Below are 7,037 nucleotides of genomic sequence, written 5' to 3'. Positions count from 1 at the left end.
ATTTAGATATTTTAATTTTGTTTATCATTATCTCAATTAAAATCAATTAATATATATTTAATATATTAACATTTAACAATAATGATAATTTATTTAAATATATGCGAACACATATTTAAACGTAATCTCACTTATTTAATTTTTCTAACAAATTAAATAAAGGCTACGACCTCAGCAAATTTAATTGCACTATGAAATTACCAAAATACCCTTTCACCTAAAAAGACGAAAACACCCTTCTTTCTTTCTGGCTCTTAAATTATCTTCTATGTCTGTGACCCATAGGCTCCTCATCTTACCGGCAGTGTGTAGTATCGCGATTAACACCAATTAATCATCTCACTAAACACAGACCAAGATTGGCCCCTAGCAAGGCACCATGGCCACCCGATAGATTCGGATTCAGCAAAGTAGCTACCTGTCAACGATATGGTTACCGTACAATTTGATCCTTTCATCATCCATTATCTCGACGAGACCGAGACATAGAAATAGTGTCAATTTTCGGTTTCTCTCGATATTGTGTATTCAGTTACTGGACCAATGACCTGTATTATAAACTGGATAGAGTAACAATTCAATCCCACTGTGGCCACAGTTTTAGTGTCATTGCCATTTACTGAATTGTACCGTGAGATAACTTCTCCCGTACCCGCGAGCGATGAATCCTCTGTCTATCCACCACAGTCTTAATACACTCCTTGATGCATCCAATCACCACCGTATTGACAGCTCTGAATAGAACTGCATTAGGCTAGTGTCAAACTACACCAATCGATGCACAAGACACTCTGGTGATCTCAAGTCTAAGGATCACATACACCACCATTCGTTAGAGGATTTGTTCCATAGACACTAGGTTTACCGTCCATATGGAATCCTCTGGTGGGTCAGTCCAGTGAACTTGCCTACAGTAAGCACCCATGTGTTGCACCAGGTTGTCGCCAAATAATCTTGACAAGTGAGATCAGTCACTGCCCTTCGACAGGGTCGTTCAACACTATGATAGCCTTACCGTATTATCTATACCCTTACTTCAGAATAATACTAGGGCTACAGACGTTTCTAGAATGACCACCATATGTGCTCATAGGGTTCTCACTATCAAGATTTGGAACACTTGATACCCTTGTCACGGTTCTACCATTCTAAGGACATATATCAATACATATAATGATGATTTACGTGATATAGTATAAAAAACCTTTTATTGAACAATGAACATTATTACAAAGAGTCAATTCTATAATAATTGATTGGCTATAGGGCATCTACTCTAACATTGAGGCATCTGATAACAAGTACCCCATCAATGTCGAATGTCTTGGCCTGCTTAATTTCCTTAATGTGGTTACAGAGAAGTGGCATAAATTGAGCATATGTTGTGATAACTTTAATGTATAATTCAATTACACATTACTCAATAGTCAATACTCATTAATAAACTTATAGTTAGCAACTCTCTAAAAATTTAAAACAAATAAACACAACAATCATCAAGATGAGTTACACAACTTTCCACTTCTGAACATAACCAACTATTGAAAATCAGTTCACAACAATTGTTAAAAAAATTTAACCAACATAACCAACCAAACCCTAAACCATTTAATCATCAATGATAATATACCTCATATATTGGAAATTTGGAATACCCTTCAATCATCAAGATGAGTTAGACTACTTTCCACTCCCAAAGAGAAAAACTCTACACAAAGTTGGACAAACAAGTTAGCTAAAATCATAAATAATGATGGAAAATATATAATTATAATTGAAAGTTAACAAAAAATGTCACCTGACTCAATTTTAGATAATTCCTCCTAGTTTTCCTCAATGGTCAATGGTCCATGCGTATTCCTAATCCAATCCTGTGTACAGATAGGAGCCTCTACCATCTTAGTAGTAAGGGAGCTATGAAATGGATCTAATACACGACCCTTGTACTAAAAACCGATTCAGATGCAACTGTTGAAACAGGCATAGCCAACACATCTCGTGCTATCATAGAGAGTACAACATATTTTGTTGAATTAGTCTTCCACCAATTCAAGATATCAAAAGTTTTGTCATTGTCATCCTCACAATCGTCCACTAAATACTTATCCAACTCCGTTTTATGCTGAACAACTTTTTTTGTAGCCTTTTTCTCATTATACATAACCCTCATAAGTCCTCACTATCAACATTTGCATCATGCACATCAATGTCAATTGAAACTTGAGATTTCTCACTTGACTGCTCATTGTCATCCACCATAAGCAAACTATATTGTTCAAATAAAGACAACAAAGCGTCCTTCACTTTTCTCATCAACTTGTCAACTACAACAACATCATAGGCCTCATTAACTACCTAGTCCACATATTCCAATCTGTGCTTAGGATCCAGTATCTCTGCAATGAATAACATAATGTTGATATTATCAACATTTGACCAGTACTTATCAAATTTTACTTTTATCCGTGTAGCCATATTACGTAAGCCAAGATCAAAACTTTTACACCATGTTGAAATCTTCAATGCAACGCCGAAAATCTCTCGCATGTATGCATTACCAGTAACATAAAGAGACCTAGAGACACGTGGAGTAGCATCGTAAAATACTTTCCAGAAAGGTAACAAGTAGTGAGCATACTTCCAATCAGTACTCATAGGCAAACCTCGTGACCTATCACCACTAGTAAGCTCATCTACATACTTACTATCTTCCAATGCCAACAACTAAAAAGCTTTATGAAATTTTAATGCCACTTCCAACATCAAGTATGTAGAGTTCCACTGGGTTTCTACATCAAGAACCAAATGACTTTTACTTGCGATTTTTTCTTTCTTCACACACCCCTTAAATCTTTGTAACCTTGCTGGAGAAGACTTTACATACCTCACTGCTGAACATATTCTAAATATGGAGTCATCCATTTCCTTTAACCCCTCTTTCACAATTAAACTCAAAATATGCGCACAACATCTCATGTGTAGAAAATCACCATCCAATACACTTCCCTTCCAACTTGCTAGTCTAGTCTTAAGATAGCTTACCCAAACATCATTAGAACTAGCATTATCTACTGTGATTGTGAATACCTTATAAATACCTCAATCAAGCAAACACCTCTCAACTGTCTTACCAATCATTATACCTTTATGACTAATGATTGGACAGAAATTTAAAATTCTTTTCTATAGCTGCCAATGATCATCAACGAAATGTGCAATAAGACATATATAATTAAGGTTCTGGACGCTTGTCCATGTATTAGTCGTTAAACAAACTCTGTTCGAAAACTTACTAAAAAAATTCTTCAACTTTTGGTACTCTCCAATACACATTTTGAAGCAATCTTTAGTCACGGTTCTCCGACAAGGTACTTGAAACCTAGGTTGTGTCATATTCATCACGTTGCGGAACCCCTCACGCTCCACAAAACTAAAAGGTAACTCATCAACAATGATTATTTTTGCTATAACCTCTCTAATCTGATCTGGATCACATTTCCATGACACCAATGAAGATTGTGCAGAGAGAGCAATGCCGCTTGAGAGATCACATAATCCTTGTTGAAAAATTAGGGTCTTCTGTCTCTTATCTGCCACATTTGGAGGATACTTTTTGCATCTATTTGAGTGGTTACGTAGAAAACTCGTACCACTCTTACTCGGACATGCTAGAACACTCCCACAATAACTACATGTCGTAGTCAAATCATCCTTATTCTGACGATCGCTCCTAACAAAGTGATCCCACACTTGAGAACTATTCTTCCTATAACTTGTTTCCTTTGCACGTTTGGGGCCTAAAGGTGCTGATGGTGGCCTAGAATTTGGAGTTGGAGTTAGAGTCGTACTTGTCGGTGTCTCACAAGTATTGTCCGCGACCGATGACATCTACAATTCCATCAAATAAAAATATGCATTAAGTAAATAAGACATCCATATAAATCATATTCTTTTATTTATTGACAATAACTAAAAATAAAAGAGAAAATTTTGGACATGTAAAATATAAAGACATCCATCAATTAATAATAAAACATAAGGCCACCAGTTTCACAAATTCAATTCAATTTGCACAATTTAAAACCAAAAAGGCCACCAGTTTCAATGCACAAGCAGATTATCTCATCAAATATGCAAATCGCACCATTACTCTCCTAAACTCAGTTTTATATAATCACCAAACAAAGAAAACAAAACAAAAAATTTACAGCCACAAACCAGTTCACAGACCGCAACAAACAAGACACCAGAATAGCCAGCAAAGAAACCATCCACCAAGGTCTTACGCTAGCAAAAAACAGAACAAACAGTCAGGACAAAACTACCAAAAATCTAACAGCCCGGAAGAAGAACCTACAACAGGCAAGATCACCCAAAAAACCCACTATACCAACAAACAACATGGGGTAAGGACAGCAGCCAAAAAAGGCCGAATTCAAAATGACCACAACAATCAAAATGGAGTGCTCACTGTGACTGTTCCTAAAGTGGAGGTTAAGAAACCTGATGTCAAGGCCATTGAAATTTCAGTTTAAATTAGTGATGGCCGTCATCATCAACTTCAAAATGTCGTTTGTGTTTGTATTATACTGCCTTATGTCTTGATCAGCTAATTTTCATTCCAAGGGCTTCTCCATCACAGTTGCTCACACCCAATTCAGTTTTTCGATGCTTCAAATCATTCTTAATTTATCTTCATGCCATTATCAGAAGGCTCATTGCACACTAGTAAATTCCCTGATAATATTTTAGCTTTTATGTTTGATCTTAACTTAAACTGCAGAACTCCACTCCAGGAAGTACTGATTCAAATCACTGAAAAACATGACCAATATGACAAGTTTCCTTGCGTCATTTATGATGGACTCATACACTTTGCAGAAGCAGTGTAAGCAGTATACTATGCAGCATTTTTTGGTGATTTCTCTACTTTCACTTACAAGAAGGGGATGAGAAAGACCAAAGCAAATAATCTGATCATAATAGACATAAGGATTTCGAAATTAAACTTGTTTGTTAAAATGAGTGCCTTCGATAGATTACTGCTGTGAGTGACTGACTGTGAGATAAGTGTTAACTGAGAGTGAGTGACTAACTGACTGTGAGATGAGTGTTAAAGAGACGAGAGTGAATGTGAGTTATGAAACAAGAGATGTGATTAAAGGGTTCAAAAGGTACACATACCTTGGATGAGCAAGACGTGGAGTTGCGTTTGTGGCTTTGAGATTGGAGATGCGACGACGGTGGATACTGTTAGGTGAATGGGTGCTGGGTGGTTGTTGTGGAGACTGCTAGCGACATGGCCTTACTGGGTGCTAGCGAAGTGCGACAATCGAAGACTGTTGGCGGCACGGCCCTGCTCAGTTGGTGTGGAGTATGGACTGTGAAGATTGGAGCTTGGAGAGTGGAGTTTGCTCACGGTGTCGACAGTGGAGTGACGTTGCAGAAGTGTGGAGATCGGAGCTTGGAGGCGGAGAAGAGAAGTAGAGATGTGAGGTGAAAAATATTTTTTGCTTATATACTTAAGGTAAAACCGGTTTGGAAAATATTCCAAACCGAACCGGTTTTTCAATTTTTAAATTTTGCTAACCAAACCAGTTTGCAAAAAAACCTAATTTTTGGCTCTGTTTCCGATCGGTTCAATTTGGTTTCCGAATTATTTATCCCACCCCTAACATTGTCTGCTTTATCACATAGTGATTCTAATTCTAATTATGCTCAGTCTATTGTGCCTGTTGCAAATAATTGTGCTTCAACATCTCAGTGTAATTTGAAAGAACAAAATGCTTCTGATTTCTCTACATTGTCTGAATCATCACTAAATACCTATAATCACCACTCTGATCAATATTGTTTGTCTACCAAATCTGATTCTACTCGCCATTCTTTAATTACTACATCCACTTCTCCTATATTGTCTTCAGTAATAAATTGATTACCTACATCCACTCTTTAGGGCAGTAGAGATTATCACCAATGCAATAGGAAATTTTAAAACCAAATCTATGAAGAAGAGACAAGGCACGTTTTTTACTACCAAGTCCAAAAATTCCATTGAGTACTTGAGTATCTTCCTCTCCATATATAACATGTTGATCACCAGCACCTCTGGCGACTCCATCCATAATCAGACACTTCATAATGAATTTCATCTTCACCGTCTCTATTGTTATGGTTGCATCCAAAAACCACATCACTTATAGTAATATTGCCTTCATCTATATTCTCAAATATGAATTGCTTAATGGCAAGTTGTCCCTTGGACTGTCCCTGCATGTTGATTCTATAAATGCATCAATTACTATAGTTGCAAGAGCTGTAGACAATTTGGCCATATGGAACTTCAGAATATGTGGAAGAGCTGTAGGGGTAGTAATTTGGTTTATAATATACTCCACGTATATTTGTCATATAAGGCTCGTAAGTAACCCATTTAGATGTGGAACGGGAGGCTCACCAATAGTGAAATTTACAAAAAAATCCTTTCTAGAAAAAGTTGTAAATTAGCTCGAGCTTCTTGAGTTTCAGAAGGATTTAGAATGTGTTTAGCACGATCTTGATTGGTGTGATTAGTGTTGTATGGCACATTGGTGTGATTAGTGTCGTATGACATGAAATCTTGATGGAGAAGTTCGAACACCAATTGTTTAGGTTTCATGGCAGTGTTGTTGTTAATAATGGCGATTAAAGTGAAATGGGTACTTGAGAGAGTAATGAGTAAACAAATGATTATGGTAAGTGGAATTGGCATATCAATGAATTCTTGGTATGATATTTGCTTCTTAGGTTTAAAGTATTGTATAAGAAGATCATTTTATGAAGATTTTAGCTCAATTTATAGAGATTAGTTCTATTAGTTAAAGCAAGTTAGTTCTTAATTGGTTAGTTCATGCCTTGGTCAATTTAAATAAAATTAGTTATTAAACTCTTAGTTCATGGTTAGTATAAAGAAATTATATGTTAGTTGTTAATTAGTCAGTTCATGTTTGGTATGAAAGTGTGTTTGTACTTAAGATTAATAAGAATGTTAGCTAAGA

Source organism: Pistacia vera, unplaced genomic scaffold, assembly GCF_008641045.1.
Source record: "Pistacia vera cultivar Batoury unplaced genomic scaffold, PisVer_v2 Contig445, whole genome shotgun sequence".
NCBI lineage: Eukaryota > Viridiplantae > Streptophyta > Magnoliopsida > Sapindales > Anacardiaceae > Pistacia > Pistacia vera.
The sequence above is the reverse complement of the archived record's forward strand: the minus strand, read 5'-3'. Positions refer to the sequence as shown.